The sequence below is a fragment of the Staurois parvus genome, unplaced genomic scaffold (assembly GCF_062004578.1).
Source record: "Staurois parvus isolate SC_StPar_1 unplaced genomic scaffold, SC_StPar_1.0 ptg000409l, whole genome shotgun sequence".
Classification (NCBI taxonomy): domain Eukaryota; kingdom Metazoa; phylum Chordata; class Amphibia; order Anura; family Ranidae; genus Staurois; species Staurois parvus.
The window spans coordinates 2,432,409-2,453,631 of NW_028318205.1; the positions used below are offsets into that span (position 1 = coordinate 2,432,409).

At 41.8% G+C, this 21,223-nt stretch overlaps 1 protein-coding gene across 21 annotated transcripts in view; it reads right to left on the bottom strand.

The window, feature by feature from the left end:
* MYT1L (myelin transcription factor 1 like) overlaps positions 1-21,223 on the bottom strand; it is a 664,471-nt gene that overhangs the window by 245,825 nt on the left and 397,423 nt on the right. The gene's annotated exons all lie outside the window — the stretch shown is intronic.

Sequence of the window (21,223 nt, forward strand, 5' to 3'; positions counted from 1 at the left end):
GAGTCTTACTTTCACAAGAGAAGCCTCTCCATCACCGCAGATCCTCCATTCACATCAGAGCCTCATTTCACACAAACACCTATTCTGGGGACAATGATTTAAGAAAGACTTTCCCCTCTCTTTTTGGAAATTTCCTCTGTGCTACTGATTAATCCCAGGGACAGGAAGTGAAGGAAAATCTTTCTGATGGGAGATGGCAAAAATGGCAAAAAATAAACTGGCAGAGCTTTCAACTCTTCCCTACTCTGTCCAGAATTAAAAAAAAGAAAAAGTTTTTGCTACACTTACACTTCAGTTAAAAAGCCAGTGTAATGTAGGAGCCAGTCCAAGATGAGTCTAAACTTGTCAAGCTGTGGCATCACTATCTAAAAGTGGTACAACTTTATTACATGTTATAATATTGCCTAACTGAACAAGAAAAAGTTTTTTGCATTCTTAACACCTACATTTTTCCATTGCAGATGTAACACCTGATTCACACAGCTCATTCACCAATTGAAAAAGGCTAAACTCGCATGGTAAAATCTTTGTAGTTTTTTAGTTATTGTATGACCAGGCATTACTTCCACTGTGTTACCTGTTTTAGAATAAAAAACAGCACCTTAGCCTTATTTTAACTTTAGAAACCCCTTTCAGATTTTCATTCTTATGTAAAGAACTGGTTTAACTAAATGATTATCTTCAAAATGTTATGAGTTCTCCATACACCTGATTTTGTACTAGACAGGTTCACTGGCATACAGGATATTCCATGTTTTTTTGTCAGAAAAATGTTATTAATCTTTTTTTTTATTTTTGGTTACTGGACTTCTTTTAAAGACTTTTGGTAATTAACATCAGCTTTTTTTTTTATTAGGGATGCCGTTGTACCCAGAACACTGGAACTTCTGAGTGCAGAAGGCTGTAGTTATCCAGACAATCCTAAAGGCTAAAAACCACATGGATAATTCTAATGTCATACCAAACCGTATGACCACTTGTTAATCTTCTCGTTTGCAGCACAACAATTTGAATGTGTTGCAACAAGGTATATTGCTGTATGTCGCAAGATGAAAAATGCCAGTGTAATTTAGTCCTAAAGCCCAGTTGCAGCCTCCCACACTAAGTCTTCCCTCCTCTCCCTCTGGATGCCCACCTTATGTTTTAATTTTCATATTTATCTTATTTTAGAAGTATGCAGGTTGGTCACGTTACAAGCAGGATCCTCTCCTCCATCTTAGGACCAGTTTCTGTATCACTGGACTGTGAATGCAGGGTGCCGTGCAGATGTCACTTGAACACAGAGGAAGTTAACTGGATGACACTGGGCATATTTCAACACAGAAGAGGAGCAATGCTGGATTGCAGAGTGGTGAATCTGTACCGAACAGAGCCAGAGAAGAGGTGAGTATTGTAGCCGGAGCTACATATATACTACATATATACAGTATATGTATTCCTGATCAGCTCTAACATTTTGAGCACTGACAAGTGAATAACGTTGATTATCTTGTGAAAATGGCAGCTGAAATTGGGTGGGATATTTTAGGCAGCAAATGAACAGGGTGTCCTTGAAGTTGATGTGTTGAAAGTAGAAAAAAATGGAGAAATGTAAGGATTTGAGCAACTTTGACAAGGGCCAAATTGTAATGGTTTGACGTTTGGGTCAGAGCAACTCCAAAAGCTGCAGCTCTTGTGAGATATGGGATGTTCCTGGTCAGCAGCCAGGACCTACCAAAAGTGGACCAAGGAAGGAAAACTGGTAAACCTGCCACATGCTCATGGGTGGGCAAGGCTCATTGATGCATGTGGGGAGAGGTGGCTGATCCATGTAGTCTAATAGAATAGCAACTGTAGCTCAAAGTGCTGAAAAAGTTATTTCTGGCTCCAATATATATAGTTACATAGTTAGTCTGGCTGAAAAAAGACAAAAGTCCATCCAGTTCAACCAAAGAAAAAAAAAGTTATAATCCTATACCCACAGCTGATCCAGAGGAAGGCAAAAAAACCCCAGCAAATTTGCTCCTGCAGGGAAAAAAGTCCTGATCCCCCGAGAGGCAATTGGATATTCCCTGGATCAGCTTTACCTATAAATGTTAGTGTCCAGTTGTATTCTGTGTATCTAAGAAAGAATCCAGGCCTTTTTTAAAGCAATCCACTGAGCTGGCCAGAACCAACTCTTGAGGTAGTCTATTCCACATTTTCACAGCTCTCACTGTGAAGAAATCTTTTCGTGCTTGGAGAATAAATTTCTTTTCCTCCAGACGTAAAGAGTGCCCCCTTGTCCTCTGTGATGACCTCAGAGTGAATAGCTCTACACCGAGTTCACTATATGAACCACTGATGTATTTATACATGTTGATCATATCCCCCCTTAATCTCCTCTTCTCAAGAGAGAATACATTCAGTTCCTCTAATCTTTCCTCCTAACTGATTTCCTCCATTCCTATTATCAGTTTGTTTGCCCTTATCTGTACTTTCTCCAGTTCCCCAATGTTCTTTTTGTGAATTGGTGCCCAAAACTGAACTGCATATTCCAGGTGAGGTATAACTACTTATTTGTACAGGGGTAATATGATATCTCTCTCTCTGGAGTCTATACCTCTTATAATACAAGAGAGGATTTTGCTAGCTTTAGAAACCTCAGCTTGGCATTGCATGGCATTATTAAGCTTGTGATCTCTCAGAACCCCCAGATCCTTCTCCACCATTGATTCTCCCAGTTGTACTCCCCCTAGTATGCATGATGCCCCCAAGTGCATAACCTTACATTTATCAACATTAAACCTCATTGGCCACATAGTTTCCCAATTAAACAGTGCATTGAGGTCGACTTGTAAGTTGAAGACATCCTGTAAGGACGTTATTCCACTGCACAGCTTGGTGTCATCTGCAGAGACTGAACTTGTATTTTTAATCCCAGACCCTATATCGTTTATAAATATATAAAAAATTAAGAGTCCCAACACTGAACCTTGGGGTACACCACTGACAACCCTAGACCATTCAGAGTATGAATCATTAACCACTACTCTTTGAATACCAGTTTTTAGCCAGTTTTCTATCAATTTACATACAGATTTTTCCAAGCCCATAGACTTTACCTTCCACATTAGCCATGTGTGGGGAGCTGTGTCAAACGCTTTTGCAAAATCCAAGTATACCACGTCCACCGCCACCCCTCTGTCCAAGGTTTTGTTCACCCGCTCATAAAAAGAAATCAGATTTGTTTGACAACTTCTGTCTTTCATGAATCCATGCTGTCTGTTGCTTAAAATATTATTTTCACGCAAGAACTAATCTATGTGGTCTTTTATTAAACTCTCCAGTATCTTACCAACTATAGATGTTAAACTAACAGGTCTATAATTACTTGGTAAAGATTTTGACCCCTTTTTAAATATAGGAAACAAACTGGCCTTACGCCAATCCAGTGGTACTATGCCAGTCAGTAAAGAGTCTCTAAAAATTAGAAACAATGGCTTTGAAATGACAGAGCTCATTTTTTTAAGGACCTGTGGGTGTATGCCATCTGGTCCAGGTGCTTTATTCACCTTTATACTGTCTAAATATTTTTGGATCATATCAATTGTGAGCCAATGTGGATCATCTGGAGCTGTGTCAATACCATGCCCATTATGGACAAGAGCTCCCCCATGCTCCTTTATATACACAGAGCTGAAGAAGTTATTTCATAAATTTGCCTACTCTTTGTCCTCAGTCACCCACTCTAGATTATTTTATAAAGGGCCTACATGATCGGACCGGACCTTTTTACTATTAATATATTTGAAGAATGTTTTGGGGTTGGTCCTACTATCTTTTGCAATCTGTTGTTCATTTTAAATTTGTGTGGCCTTTATTTCCTTTTTGCATATTCTGTTATATAGAAATGTTAGAATGCATAGTGCATCACAGTTTGTTGCATATGGGTCTGCCTAGCCACGGACCAGTCAGGGTGCCCATGCTGACCCATAACCACATCCAAAAGTGCCTACAATGGGCATGTGAGCATCAGAACTGGAGCATAGAGCAGTGGAAGAAGGTGGCCTGGCCTGATGAATCACATTTTCTTTTACATCGTCTGGATGGCCGGGTGCATGTACGTCATTTTCCAAGGTAATAGATCGCACCAGGATGCAGTATGGGAAGAAGGCAAGCTTGGGGAGGCAGTCTACTTCTACTAACAGCTTGGTGCTAGATACTACAGCATACCTTTAGAGATCTAGTAGAGTCCATGTCTTGATGGATCAGGGCTGTTTTGGTAGCAAAAGGGGGACCTACTTAATATTAGGTGGGTGGTCACAATGTTAGGACTGATCGACATATAAACAGATATACATTATATTGCCAAAGGTATTAGGACATCCCTCCAAATCATTGGATTAAGGTGTTCCAATCACCTCCATGTCCACAGGTGTATAAAATCAATCACCTAGGCATATAGACTGCTTCTACAAACATTTGTGAAAGAATGGGTCGCTCTCAGGAGCTCAGTGAATTCAAGCGTGGTACCATGATAGGTTGCCACCAGTGCAATAAGTCCATCCCTGAAATTTCCTTGCTACTAAATATTCCATGGTCAACTGTTAGTGGTATTATAACAAAGTGGAAGCAACTGGGAACAACAGCAACTCAGCCACCAAGTGGTAGGCCACATAAAATTACAGAGTGGGGTCAGCGCATACTGAAGCGCATAGTGTACAGAAGTCACCAACCGTGTGCAGAGTCAATAGCTAAAGACCTCCAAACTTCATGTGGCCTTCAGATTAGCACAACAGTGTGTAGAGAGCTTCATGAAATTGGTTTCCATGGCTGAGCAGCTGCTTCCATGCTTTATATCACCAAGTGCAATGGAAAACGTCCGATGCAGTGGACTCTAGAGCAGTGTAAATGTGTTTTCTGGCAAGACAAATTATGCTTCTTTGTCTGGCAATGCAATGGATGTGTCTGGGTTTGGCGGTTGCCAGGAGAATGGTACTTACCTGACAGCATTGTGCCAAGTGTAAAGTTTGGTGTGGGGTTGTTTTTCCAGGGGTTGGGCTTGGCCCTTTAGTTCCAGTGAAGGGAACTTTTAAGGCGTCAGCATACCAAGACATTTTGGACAATTTCATGCTCCCAACTTTGTGGGAACAGTTTAGGGATGGCCCCTTCCTGTTCCAACATGACTGCGCACCAGTGCTCAAAGGTCCATAAAGACATGGATGAGAAAGTTTGGGGTGGAGAAACCTGACTGGCCTGCACAGAGTCCTGACCTCAACCCCATAGAACACCTTTGGGGTGAATTAGAGCGGAGACTGAGAGCCAGGCCTTCTCGTCCGTCATCAGTGTCTAACCTCACAAATGCGCTTCTGGAAGAATGGTCAATGGTCAAACATTTCCATAGACACACTCCTAAACCTTTTGGAGAGCCTTCTCAGAAGAGTTGAAGTTTTTATAGCTGCAAAGGGTGGGCCAATTCAATACTGAACCCTACAGACTAAAGCTGGGATGCCATTAAAGTTCATATGTGTGTAAAGGCAGGCATCCCAATACTTTTGGCAATATAGTGTATGTGTGTTTGTGTATAGTTTTTTTTCTTCTACTAAAATGAATTTTCTTTTAACAGTTATAAAGGCTTGTGCAGTGAATGCCAACTTCTGGCAACCATGTGGATAGCGATTCCCCATGCACATGAGACTAGTTACAATATTTCATGTCTGGGAGCCACACTGACAATTAGAAGATTGTTTACATTAGATTTGCAAAAAAAAGTTTCTATCCCTGTCCTTAAATTTTTTTTCCTTGCTCTGTTTGAAACAGATTGTCAAACTGTCCCCTTTAAATCTTACCTAGTCAAAGGAACATTCTGAAACTGACATCTTTCAAATGAAATTCTAAAATAAGACTTCTGCAGTCTAGTCATTTGAGCTTCTTGTGAAAAGTTGGGTTTGATTTGTTGAATGATCTGTTTGTTTTCTTTGCTGTCCACTATATTCTTAGCAATATTTTTATCCCTATGCAGTGGGGCTGCATTTATGTCTAGGAATCGGGAAAAGCAGTTTTATTTATCTGATCTTCTGCTCCTGCAATCCCCTACACTCCAGATATGGACTGTTTCTCAGCATCCTTGCGTCCAGTGCAGGGCTATGGAATCTGAATTGGGCTTGATGATGTCACAGAACCTTTGATCACCAAGACATAGAACAGAAGAAGTCTCACAGTGTAGAAGGAACCTGTAGGAGTGGAGGATCAGGCAAGTTAAAGTGCTTTTCTTGTTTCCCTAGACTTAAACAAGCATTTAACCATTGTTGTTTGTGTGTGTGTGTGTGTGTGTGTGTGTGGGGGGTGTTCCAATGCTCCAATGCAAGGGAGTAGTTTTACTTTCTTGGGAGTTCAGCTTTAAAGCCTAACTCCAAGAAACTTACAAATTAGCCCTTGCAGTGGGGCCCACATTGTGTGGGTTAACTGTTTGTTATGGTCTAGGGCAGTGGTGGGCAACCTTTTTTTTCAACTGAGCCAAATCTCGCCAAAACCACGATTGAAATTTATTTTGAGAGCCACATTTTTAAAACTGAAAATACATCCCCCATATAGTAATTCATCGCCCATAGTAATTCATCCCCCATATAGTAATTCATCCCCCATAGTAATTCATCCCCCATATAGTAATTCATCCCCCATAGTAATTCATCCCCCATATAGTAATTCATCCCCCATAGTAATTCATCCCCCATATAGTAATTCATCCCCCATAGTAATTCATCCCCCATATAGTAATTCATCCCCCATAGTAATTCATCCCCCATAGTAATTCATCCCCCATAGTAATTAATCCCCCATATAGTAATTCATCCCCCATAGTAATTCATCCCCCATATAGTAATTCATCCCCCATAGTAATTCATCCCCCATATAGTAATTCATCCCCCATATAGTAATTCATCCCCCATAGTAATTCATCCCCCATATAGTAATTCATCCCCCATATAGTAATTCATCCCCCATAGTAATTCATCCCCCATATAGTAATTCATCCCCCATATAGTAATTCATCCCTCATAGTAATTCATCCCCCATATAGTAATTCATCCCCCATAGTAATTCATCCCCCATATAGTAATTCATCCCCCATATAGTAATTAATCCCCCATAGTAATTCATCCCCCATATAGTAATTCATCCCCCATATAGTAATTCATCCCCCATAGTAATTCATCCCCCATATAGTAATTCATCCCCCATATAGTAATTCATCCCCCATAGTAATTCATCCCCCCATAGTAATTCATCCCCCATATAGTAATTCATCCCCCATAGTAATTCATCCCCCATAGTAATACATCCCCCATATAGTAATTCATCCCCCATAGTAATTCATCCCCCATATAGTAATACATCCCCCATATAGTAATTCATCCCCCATATAGTAATACATCCCCCATAGTAATTCATCCCCCCTATAGTAATTCATCCCCCATACAGTAATTCATCCCCCATATAGTAATACATCCCCCATATAGTAATTCATCCCCCATATAGTAACACATCCCCCATAGTAATTCATCCCCCCAATAGTAATTCATCCCCCATATAGTAATTCATCCCCCATATAGTAATTCATCCCCCATAGTAATGCATCCCCCATATAGTAATTCATCCCCCATATAGTAATTCATTCCCCATAGTAATTCATCCCCCATATAGTAATTCATCCCCCATATAGTAATTCATCCCCCATAGTAATTCATCCCCCATAGTAATTCATCCCCCATATAGTAATTCATCCCCCATAGTAATTCATCCCCCATATAGTAATTCATCCCCCATATAGTAATTCATCCCCCATAGTAATTCATCCCCCATAGTAATTCATCCCCCATATAGTAATTCATCCCCCATATAGTAATTCATCCCCCATAGTAATTCATCCCCCCTATAGTAATTCATCCCCCATAGTAATTCATCCCCCATATAGTAATTCATCCCCCCTATAGTAATTCATCCCCCATAGTAATTCATCCCCCCTATAGTAATTCATCCCCCATAGTAATTCATCCCCCATAGTAATTAATCCCCCATATAGTAATTCATCCCCCATATAGTAATTCATCCCCCATAGTAATTCATCCCCCATAGTATTTCATCCCCCATATAGTAATTCATCCCCCATAGTAATTCATCCCCCATATAGTAATTCATCCCCCATAGTAATTCATCCCCCATAGTAATTCATCCCCCATATAGTAATTCATCCCCCATAGTAATTCATCCCCCATATAGTAATTCATCCCCCATATAGTAATTCATCCCCCATAGTAATTCATCCCCCATAGTATTTCATCCCCCATATAGTAATTCATCCCCCATAGTAATTCATCCCCCATATAGTAATTCATCCCCCATAGTAATTCATCCCCCATATAGTAATTCATCCCCCATAGTAATTCATCCCCCATATAGTAATTCATCCCCCATATAGTAATTCATCCCCCATAGTAATTCATCCCCCATATAGTAATTCATCCCCCATAGTAATTCATCCCCCATATAGTAATTCATCCCCCATATAGTAATTCATCCCCCATAGTAATTCATCCCCCCTATAGTAATTCATCCCCCATATAGTAATTCATCCCCCATAGTAATTCATCCCTCATATAGTAATTCATCCCCCATAGTAATACATCCCCCATATAGTAATTCATCCCCCATAGTAATTCATCCCCCATATAGTAATTTATCCCCCATATAGTAATACATCCCCCATATAGTAATTCATCCCCCATATAGTAATACATCCCCCATAGTAATTCATCCCCCCTATAGTAATTCATCCCCCCTATAGTAATTCATCCCCCATATAGTAATTCATCCCCCATATAGTAATACATCCCCCATATAGTAATTCATCCCCCATATAGTAATACATCCCCCATAGTAATTCATCCCCCCAATAGTAATTCATCCCCCATATAGTAATTCATCCCCCATATAGTAATTCATCCCCCATAGTAATGCATCCCCCATATAGTAATTCATCCCCCATATAGTAATTCATTCCCCATAGTAATTCATCCCCCATATAGTAATTCATCCCCCATAGTAATTCATCCCCCATATAGTAATTCATCCCCCATATAGTAATTCATCCCCCATAGTAATTCATCCCCCATATAGTAATTCATCCCCCATAGTAATTCATCCCCCATATAGTAATTCATCCCCCATATAGTAATTCATCCCCCATAGTAATTCATCCCCCCTATAGTAATTCATTCCCCATATTAATTCATCCCCCATAGTAAGTCCCCAAGTCCCCCCTGTGTCAATTCACTTACCTTTGCTCCGCGCGTTCTTCTCGCCGTGTTCCCGCGCTGTTCTGGTCTTCAGGGCGGACTGTGAGAGGAGAGTTCGTCACGCTGCCCCGCCTACTTCCTGACAGCTGCAGAGTCCTGACTTTTGGGGCGGCCGCACGAGAGGAGGGAGGGGAGCGGGTGCCCGGCACACAGAAGAGCCGCATTTAAGTTTGTAAAGAGCCGCATGTGGCTCGCGAGCCGCGGCTTGCCGACCACTGGTCTAGGGCAGGGGTCTCCAAACTATGGCCCTCAAGCTGTTGAAGTACTACAAGTACCATCATGCCTCTGCCTCTGGGAGTCTTGTCTGTGGCTGTAAGAGTATTGCAAGGCTTCATGGGACTTGCAGTTCCTCAACACCTTGAGGGTCATAGTTTGGAGACCACTGGTCTAGGGAACTTGTTAAAGTATATATACAGTTGTATTCAAAATAATAGCAGTCAGACATCACTAACCTGATCAATCACTGTTTTTGGTAGAAATTATATTTCTACATGGCAAATAATTTACTAGCAGGTGTAGTAGAGTAATAGAAATCCAATAGACCCAACAGTCATGGCATGCATGCTGCTGATTCTGTGTAATTGAGGGGCATGTTCAAAATAATAGCAGTGTGGAGTTCTATTAGTGAGGTCATTCATTCTTTGAAAAACAGGTGGCAATTATTGCCCTTATTTAAGGAAGGAAGGCAGCAAATGTTGTACATGCTGGTTACAGTGCATTTCTCTCTAAAAATTCTGAGGAAAATGGGTCGCTAAAGATATTGTTCAGAAGAACAGCGTACCTTGATTAAAAAGTTGATTGGAGAGGGGAAAACATATAAAGAAGTGCAGAAAATGATAGGCTGAAAGACGTGGAAGAAAGCGAAAAACTACCATTCGAATGGATATAAGAATAGCCAAAATGGCAAGGACTCAGCCAACAATCAGCTCCAGGAAGATCAAAGAAGGTCTAAAGTTACCTGTGAGTACTGTTACAATTAGAAGACACCTATGTGAAGCCAAGCTATCTGCAAAAAGCCCCCGCAAAGTCCCACTGTTGAAAAAAAAACATGTGCTGAAGAGGTTACAATTTGCCAAAGAGCACATTGACTGGCCTAAAGAGAAATGGCGCAACATTTTGTGGACTGATGAAAGTAAGATTGTTCTTTTTGGGTCTAGTGGCTGGAGACAGTTTGTCAGATGACCCCCAAACACTGAATTCAAGTCACAGTACACTGTGAAGACAGTGAAGCATGGTTGCGCAAGCATCATGATATGGGGATGTTTCTCATACTACGGTGTTGGGCCTATTTATCGTATACCAGGGATCATGGATCAGTTTGAATACATCAGAATACTTGAAGAGGTCATGCTGCCTTATGCTGAAGAGGAAATGCCCTTGAAATGGGTGTTCCAACAAGACGTCGACCCCAAACACACCAGTAAAGGTGCAACATCTTGGTTCCAGACCAACAAGATTGACGTTATGGAGTGGCCAGCCCAATCCCCGGATTTTAATCCAACAGAAAACTTGTGGGGTGACATCAAAAATGCAGTTTCTGAGGCAAAACCAAGAAATAGAGAAGAACTGTGGAATGTAGTCCAATCATCCTGGGCTGGAATACCTGTTCACAGGTGCCAGAAGTTGGGTGACTCCATGCAACACAGATGTACAGCAGTTATCAGAAACAGTGCTTATACAACGAAATATTAATTAAGTGATTCAAAGGAAAGCAAAATCTTCAAACATTTTTCAGTTTATATAGTGAATGTTTGAGTTTTTAAAGAAGAATACAAACACTGCTATTTTTTTGAACAGTCTAATATTCACTTTTCTTCAATTTATTTAGAAGTACAACACAAATTTGATCTATTTTTCTTCATGTTTTGATTTGGAATAGAATGTGTAGTGTTCCCAATGCATTTCTGTGTATGGAAATAAAAGCTATTAGAAGGATTTTCAGCTTTATTCACTTTTTTCAACACACTGCTATTATTTTGAACACAACTGTACTTACCTGAATCTCAGCTCCTTTGTGCTATTAGCCCACTCCTCACAGCATCTTCTCCCCCATTCTCTGGAGGTTCAAAGTCCTGATGTCATCAAGACCAATGCAGGGTGCTGGAGGTGGTAACACCATGGGACAGTCCAGCACCAAAGTGTGGGAGAACACTGCCTGCCAGGGGAGTAGAGAATCAAATACGTTACAGTACTTCTCTTCTCCCCTGGACTAATCAAGCAGATAACCATTGCAATGCAGGCACAGCCCCACTTCAAGGATAATTTTCAAGTTCCCCAGAGTTGGGCTTTAATAGTATAATGCTTAATATAAGCCAGGTTGTAAGTAAAAAAACCTACATTTATGTGCTTTATTTATGGATACCTGAAAGTGCTGTGGTGAGTACTGTTGCGATCATTCGTATATGTCTTTCCACTTTTCCTTCTTTGTTGCATTTTTCATCAGCTTGTGCTTCACCTTTCTTGACTGAATTCAGCAAAAGAAATGACAGAGTGAGCAGCTCAGCTGGCAGATAATTGCAGATTAGAAGCACAAGGGGGAGCCCTTGCGAGGCTGTCGGGCCTCCTCAAATGACCCTGAGTCTGACACAGACTGAGAAATAGGACAGCGGGGAAGATTTCACAGGGGTAGATCAATTAGTTGCAGCTGTTGCACACATCCATTGTTAGAGTGAAAATCCTATCACATCCAGATGTTCCAGGCTGGGGATAACGGACTATGTGCTTCACAGACACTTGCTTTGCAGTAAATGCCTTTGTCTGGATAAAACAGGTGACTGACAAAGTCGAAACACTGGAAATTCATTCAAATGTGTACTGTAGATCTGTCATAAAGGTATGGGGGAAAGAATGGTTCTGCCATACGTTAAGATGGTAAATAATATTTTATTTATATATGTATAGATTTCATATTACCCCATTATGATACCAATGCACATTTAAATGCAGTGGCATGGCAGGTAGATTTTAACACTCTGCCACCCAATAGATGTGTTGCTGTCTTGTTCTGGGATGTGCTCCATCGGCCCCCCAGAACTCACCGACAGTTCATGGTCAGCTACCAACTTTCGGGAGCTGGTAGGACAGGCAAGCACAGTGCCAATGCTGTTCAATTTGTTTATTAATGTTATAGAGTTTGGAATTAGGAGCCCAATTCCAGTGCTAGCTGATGATACCAAATTATGCCAGGAAATACATTTGGCACAGGATATAGCATCAATACAGGAACACCTTGGTAGATGAGGTTTAGAACTGAGAAATGTACAGTTATGCACTTGGGTGCCAAAAATACACATGCAAATTACACATTCGGAGGGTTTCCCCTGGGAGAATCAGCGATGGAAAAGGATCTGGGACTGCTTGTAGATCACAGACTTAGCAGTAGCATGTAATGCCAAGCCACAGCTAACAAAGGTAGCAGAATATTGTCATGCATTAGAAAGGACATACATTTCAGAGATAAATCAATAATTTTACTCCTTTACAAAATGCTGGTCCAGCCTCTTGAATATACAGTTCAGTTCTTCTCACCAATCCTCAGGAAAGACGTTGTTGAATTAGAAAGAGTTCAGCGAAGAGCAGCAACATTAATAAGAGGGATGGAGTACCTCAGCTATGAAGATCGATTACATAGATTATGGTTATTCACTCTGAATAAGAGACACTTAAGAGGGGATATGATTACATTGTAAAAAAATAATATCCAAGGTGGCTTCAGTAATTGTGATAAACTGTTTACTCTAAGGTCCCGGCAGAGAAGATATGGCCACGATTTGAGGTTAGAAGATACAGTATAATGTGATAGCAAGCTGATCAAAACTTCTGGTTGTATCCAGGACGTGAAGGATATACAGTATGTCCCAGAATCCAGTAGTTTGCTGAATGTTTTTTGTTTTGATCAGGTGTGGGAGCTAGGATTAATGGGCTGGCTGATTAGCAACAAGATAAAGCAGGTCTCGTAGCTTTGGGCTCTATATAAAATTTCAGCTTGCTGAGGGATTTGTTCCACCCTAAAGTCATTTTGTATTATTTCAGACAGGGGAAGCACTGAACTACATGTGTGATGAAATACAGCTCAAGTTTGGTGAGACACAGGCTATGTGACAAGGACTTTATGCTCAAAGAGTTGACACCTGGGCAGTGTTAGGTTTCTCCAGGTGTGGTAGCCAGGATCAATAAGGCAATATTTAGCTTTTTTTTGTTGTTTTCTTTTGTTTTACTGTTTAGTTCCTGTAGATAGTGGATATAGTGTTTTTTTTTAAAAAAACAATAGTGTATTTCACTGAGAATTTTGTTTTCATTGTGCCTTTTTACCCCTGGTTCACACTAGTACAGCCCGTGCAGTCCATGAGGGGCATGCAGCCTACGTTTGCGCAGATTTTCAAGGGGTGCTGTGCCCACATTTCACGCAAGGAAATGGTGCATGCACCTTTTCCAGTTCCCATACACACAGAAAATGCATGGTCTTTTTGACCATGTGGTTTCCATGCAGTTCCTGCGCCAGCGTTTGTGCCGTGATCGCACTGCGGGACAAGATGCGTGGGGGGTGCCACCCACACATCTCATCCAGCGCATCTCACAAAGAAATGCGATGTAGCTGTGGGTGGTTGAGGATGCGGGAATTAGATCGATGGATGTGTGAACGTAGCCTGCAAGCATCATGAACTCATCCAGGGGGTCACATACTCATAAGATACTGCTTAAGATACTGGAAGAGTTTCTGAGACAGCTCAATTTGGCAATACCAATTATCAGCATGCAAATGAACAATTGCAATAAGCTTTGCATCAAATAAAGATCCATCAGCAAGAGGTGCTGAAACAGTTTTAACAGAGCCTTGCAGAAAGCTTGGGAACAAGCTGGGGCCCACCACAGGGAAATGCTGTTACAGCAGGAGAAGAAATTCAGGTAACAATGCAGTAGCTTTCACAGAGACTGCAGAAAGGGAGTGGTTCCAGCAAGATATCATCTTTTTGAGTCAGTTGTTTATTGCAAAAGAGAACTGCAATTGATGCCCTTGAGGTGTTTTTGACCACTTGTGAAAGGACTGCTGAAAGGAAAGTTGATCTAAAGAACAGTGGGCTGGATTTGTTCATCCCCATTATTACCTGGAATGTCACAAAAGCTCTACTATGATTTGGAACGTGCATTATGCAGAAACATTGGCACACCTAGGAAAAACCACAAAAATGACTTTCATCATCTGATCAGCAGGTGACTGCAGCCAGTTGCTTGGTCAGGGCCATAAATTGTTGAACGTGTGGTTTTGCACTTATTTATGAAATCCCTTCTACCATCCAAGAAAAGGGGACCATGGAAAAGTGGAAATAGTGGAAAAACTTTTGGACCTGGTTGAAAGGTACATAGCCGCTTAGAACCTAATTACTTCTTTCATAGACTCATGGACTTTCCACCCCATGACTAGACCATCCCCAGCTATTAGTTAGGTTGTACCAGGGAATGCATGTGGAGAGAGGGAGAACAAAAGGAAATGTGGGGACATGTTCCAATATCTGGTGGGAGCAGACTGGGAGGTCAGTTCCACAGCAGGTGGCCAGAAAAGTAATATCTTACTGCTGTTAGGAAAAGGAACATATCATGGCAAATTGCCCAGTTGTAGATGAACTAAAGCGCTGTGATTTTCTCAGAGACAGACATCAATCACTATTCATGACAGTTGCCTGCACTGCAATATGCTGAGTTCAAAAGACATCAGGTCCCAGCTGGAGAGCTTCATGGTTATAAACCCAAATTAGCTGGTGCCCGGGTGTCTGTTAGCTTCTCAATCTGGGATAATCGTAAAACCACAATCTAGTTCTTCACTGGGCTTCAAAGACATTCCAGCTAGCCGTAAAACAGACCTCACATTTAAAACCCACTTTTTGTTATAATTTTATATCTTAAGGTAGGAAATAATTACATAAACATAAAGCATATATTCGGATAGCTCAGTTTAATGCGAGTCGTCTGATATCTTACACCCATAGTGGAAGTCTACAGGAGAGCAGAAAGCCATATAGTTCTAGCTGAAATAGTCAAATATGGCCTGTTTGATATCTAGACGTTCCGCAGATGATTTTGCATATTAATCTACCCATGGATAGAATGTTACATGTACCTAGGGAAGGTTATTGCCCTGGTATAACTTGTGAGGGATTTTGGTTCTAGCCTTAGTCCCCCATCTACAACACCCCTCCCCAAATGAGGCGATTGGTTCTCTGCTTTAAGGAGACACCCTGCTGAGTTCCTTGAAAAAGGCTTTTATGCTTGGAGCAGTGAGTTAAGTTGAAGAAAGCTCCCTTTTAACATCAGAACCAACTTGGGAGAACGGCACCCTTTTTGTTCAGGAAATTTGATCTGCTTAACCCAGGACTTTTGGCAAGTACTCTACCTCTCTAAAACTTCTTTCTGTTATCTCTTTTCTGTGTTATTGCTCTTTGTATTTATATATATATATATATATATATATTGGCTACATCTTTTTCTGTAAAGACTTTTATTGCACCATTTTGACCTTTTTAGTAATAAATCTTATTTTCTGAAAAGTGTTGAACTGTTTCTAAAGCTCTTTAATGCAAACTAAGATTCCCTGTCTCTGAAGAGCACTACTGTGTGTTTTAAACTTCTATATACCTCTGCCTGCAGTGACAGTGGTATACCGACTATTATTCGAACATCATAGTGTTATTGCTAATATTGTCAAGTTTCCTCCTTTTCTCTACAAAAAGGCGGTGGTGGCAGTGTGAAGAGTTAATTGCGTAATTAACCTGACTCAGTAACCATCGCTCTCAGGCTGTAGGTTCATAGATTATTGTCCATTAGCTGGAAAATCTTTGTACAGGGTGCAGCTGAACATGGCATTGTTATGCACGTGACAGAGCGGTTTTAGATTGGCTAGTCCTTCGGTCATGAGTTGGTGAGAAGGGATAGGGTCTGACGCCGCGATCATCACATAGGAGGGGTTGCTATGGGTGATTTACCTCCTTTTCAGCCATTCAGAGGAGCCTTGTGAGGGTCAGAAACCCACGTGTGGACATAGGTGTCGGTCAGATCGGATGTAGCTTTAGCAGATGCTTGTCCTCTCTCCAAAACAAACTGTCTGACGTCTGCCGGGCAGAGATGCAGTAGCTGATCTTGTATCATGAGATCCTCCAGAGACTCATAGGAGTCAGCTTTCATTCCTTTGGTCCACCGCCGGAATGTGGTGCTTAAGCAACTTACCACATCTGTGTAAGAGTCCCTAGGTCCCTTTTGCAAGGACCTAAACTGCTTTCGGTACACTTCCGGGCAAGGGCGGACTGACCATTTGGAAACTCGGGCACTGCCCGAGGGCCCGGGGTCAGTAGGGGGCCCCATGAGATGCCTTGGTACCTTTTTCATAGGTTTTTTTTTTAATTTGGGCAAGGACACAGGGGCCCCATGATCCCCTATTGCCCGGGGGCCCCATGAGTTGTCAGTCCTCCCCTGGTTACAAACGTAACCGTTGATAATGATGATGATAATGATGACGATGATGCTGATATTGATAATGATGATAATGATGACGATGATGTTGATACTGATAATGTTGATGATAATGATGATAATGATGATGATAATAATGATGCATTTTCATTGTTGGGGGTCACCCACAGTTCTGTGAAGTGGGCAGAGGTACAATCTCTGGGTGCTGAGCAAAGGGATGCTCTGGATAGGCCTTTTTCTTGCTCCAACTCAGAGGATTCTACCTTTATAACCCCCCAGCAGTTGTCTTTGCATGGTACTGGACAGCTGGTTGGTACTTGTAGTCCCACGGCCAAGGCAGCACTGGGGACTGACCAAAATGTTGCATCCATCAGCAGGCTAGCTGTGAGCTTCCCTGCTGAGAAAGGTAAACAACAGTTGGTTGGGACTTGTAGTCCCACGGCCAGGGCAGCACTGGGGAATGACCAAAAAGTTGCATCCCTGCTGAGAAATATAAACAATGGCTTGACCAGGACAGTGAAATGAATGGTCTACCAGCAGGGGTCTTGGGGACTGAAAGAGTGTCACCTGATCTAGCCTGTCAAAGTGTATGAAGAAAATCTGAAGCCAGGGAGGAAATCACCTCCAACTATTTCTGGCTTAGATTCACTCCCCAAACACCAGTTGGGCGGCAGGGTGTATCCTTCCCTCATGCCTTCGGCCTACCTCATCTCACAGGAGGTGCAGACAGAATGGGCCAAACAGATAGAGGGAATATCTCAGGGTCTGGGCATCACCGGTAGTCTCGGTCCCCAAACTGGATCAGATGACCAGGCTTTGTGAGGACCTTGGAAAACTGAGCGTCAGCCCTGTGGTTGTGGCCTACCCCATGCCCAGGAGCCATGAGGTAATGAAGCATCCGGCAGGTGCCCGCTGTCTAACCATCATGGACCTGAACAGAGAGTCTGGGCCACCATCTCTAACCCAGGAGGCTCAGGACAAGTCAGCCTTTACCACCCAATGTGGCTTGGCTGAATTAACGGGAAAGCTAGTTGGGGTCGAGAACGCACCAACCACCTCCCCAGGGGTCAGGAAGGACCTACAATGCGGAGTGGAACTGTGTGCAGTTGCCCACGTTAGGGGCCTTGCAGTGTTTGGCCCTGTCTGGAAAGAACAACTTGGACCCCTGTCACTAGTCAGGAACAAACTGCCCGTGCCTAGTCTGACAGTCAAAAATGGTAACTGTCAGAGGGGTATGTCAGTGGTTCAGCACTGGGAACCACTGGTAGGAAGAGACCCCCAGAGGTCTGGAAATGGGGAGACTGAGACAGTTATGGCCTGGCCTACTCCCCAGGCCAAAAAGAAGGTTATGTTAGTCTTGGGTACACCTGGCTACAGTAAGATGCCTGGGTGCAACTATCATGGCTCAGCTGAACCTGTGACTGACCTAGCAGACAGAAAACTGATGGAAATGGTGTCCTGGATGCTAACAGGTAAAGAGGACTGTTCATCTTGGAAGAAGGTACCTGTAGACACATCTGGAAGGCGAGTTCCAGAATTCGCCTGTCCGGTTCCGGTGCACACAGGCGCCACTACCTTCGAGTCAGATGTAGTCCTGGGCCTGAGGAAGGAGATTGGAGAGGGAAATCTCATTCTCTACCTCTACAAGAAGCTACATCTCAATATGTTAGCATATGACACCCCTGAACAGAAGAGTTTTGTGAACAGGTGGGCACCACGGCAGTTGCCACGATATCCAGGTATTCACAGCCGACTGGTGCTCACCCCTCACAACTCACTTGGTTGGCACAACAGTGTTGCTGGGGAGAACAGCACCCTTCTCAGAAGGAACCTGGTTCTCCTGCAATGCAGTTGTACCAGATCACCCCAAGGTGAACCTCTGGGCACAATGGATCTATGCCCTGATCAGCCGAACCAGCAGCAGGAACCGGTTGTGTCAGGAGGGAAATTGCAGTTCCCACCCATGCAACCACCTGAGGGGGGAGGTGTAGCAATCGTACGTACAGAGATGGACGCGGTCATCCATCTTGCTCAAGACCCTCCATCTTGTATCTCTCTCTCCCTCCAATCCCCCTCCTCAGGAATGTGGTCTGTGTGTGTATACTGAGTTCAAAAGACATCAGGCCCCAGCTGGAGAGCTTCATGGTTATAAACCCAAATTAGCTGGTGCCCGGATGTCTGTTAGCTTCTCAATCTGAGATAATCGTAAAACCATAAACCAGTCCTTCACTGGGCTTCAAAGACATTCCAGCTAGCCGTAAAACAGACCTCACATTTAAAACCCACTTTTCCATATATTTTATATCTTACGATAGGAAATAATTACATAAACATAAAGCATATATTCGGATAGCTCAGTTTAATGCGAGTCGTCTGACATTTTACACCCTTAGTGGAAGTCTACAGGAGAGTAGAAAGCCATATTGTTCTAGCTGGATTAGTCAAATATGGCCTGTTTGATATCTAGACATTCAGCAGATGATTCTGCATTTTAATCTACCCGTGGATAGAATGTTACATGTACCTAGGGAAGGTTATTGCCCTTGTATAACTTGTGAGGGATTTTGAATCTAGCCTGAGTCCCCCGCCTACAACATCCCTCCCCAAATGAGGCAATTGGTTCTCTGCTTTAAGGAGACACCCTGCTGAGTTCCTAGAAAAAGGCTGTTATGCTTGGAGCAGTGAGTTAAGTTGAAGAAAGCTCCCTTTTAACATCGGAACCAACTTGGGAGAACGGCACCCTTTTATTCAAGAAACTTGATCTGCTTAACCCAGGACTTTTGGCAAGTACTCTACCTCTCTAAAACTTCTTTCTGTTATCTCTTTGCTGTGTTATTGCTCTCTGTATTTATATATATATATTGGCTACATCTTTTTCTGTAAAGACTTTTATTGCACCATTTTGACCTTTTTAGTAATAAATCTTATTTTCTGAAGTGTTGAACTGTTTCTAAAGCTCTTTAATGCAAACTAAGAATCCCTGTCTCTGAAGAGCGCTACTGTGTGTTTTAAACCTCTATATACCTCTGCCTGCGGTGACAGTGGTATACCAACGATTATTCAAACATCATAGTGTTATTGCTAATATTGGCGAGTTTCCTCCTTTTCTCTACAAAAAGGTGGTGGTGGCAGTGTGAAGGGTTAATTGCGTAATTACCCTGACCCAGTAACCATCGCTCTCAGGCTGTAGGTACATAGATTGTGGTCCAATAGCTGGAAAATCTTTGTACAGGGTGCAGCTGAGAGTGGCATTGTTATGCACATGACAGCACGGTTTTAGATTGGCTAGTCCTTCGGTCACGAGTTGGTGAGAAGGGCTAGGGTCTGACGCCGTGATCATCACACACAGCATTCATCTGAAATTACTCAAAAGGACAAGAATGAAAAATGTTGTCGTACGATACCAGTTTGTACAATTTTCATTTAACCAGTACAGTTTCCATCTGAAAATACAATACAAATACATTACATCACTTCTAAATTTTCATGCTGTCATGTGTGGATTTCCGTAGCTTTAGTAACCTCTTTACTTTTGATATGTGACTAGCATTGAAAAAAAAATGGACAATCATTTTTCCAATATTCTCAATGTATACACAGGGCTTACAAACTCTTGAATTTACAAATTTGGAGGTACACAGATACAATTTTGACTGAGCAAATAAAAGACCCCACACTGATAAGGGCCCTTTAGAATGTAGTAAAAATAGATGGGGAGCTAGCTAACCTAGGCAAGAGGGTTGTCATCCCATTTTTCCTTGTTGAAAGGGACCTATTAAACCGAGTGTATATGAATGAATACAATGCTAAAATCTCAATATTACTTTTGCAAAGCAATGTGCAAAACAATAAATAATATTAAAAATAAAACACATATAAATAAGTGTAAATGAAGAACTCAAAATAGTTACATTGAACATCAATTATCCTATACATTGCCAAAAAATCTGCTACATACTGTATATACTGAAGGTGCAAATAAAGTCCATTTCATAAGTAGCTGCCAGAAAGTGTTGGTAAATGTGTAAAGGTGCTTAAAGTATTCACAGTTAATCAATATTCATCTAAAACAGTACCCAAGAAGGTGTTTGCAATTATGTATCCACTCATCAAAATACTTCCCAATAGGATCAAACTCACTGACTGAAAATGATCCTTAAATTAATAGATAAATCAAACAGCATCTATTAAAAGATGACCATGGTATCCAGGCTTTACAGACAAACTCTTCTCCTTAGATTCCCTTAATACCATCCAAAAATGGTTGTGAAAAATAGAAGAGGAAGACCTTTATTGTGTAGATATAATGTTTAAAAGTAAAAGGGAATAAAATAAAACCATTCACACATAACTAGTGCTTCACCCAGTACTAAAGGAAAACACAAATGCTTAATCTCTTCGAGAGCCAATGCACTATACCACAAATGTGCACGCATGCTTCCTAT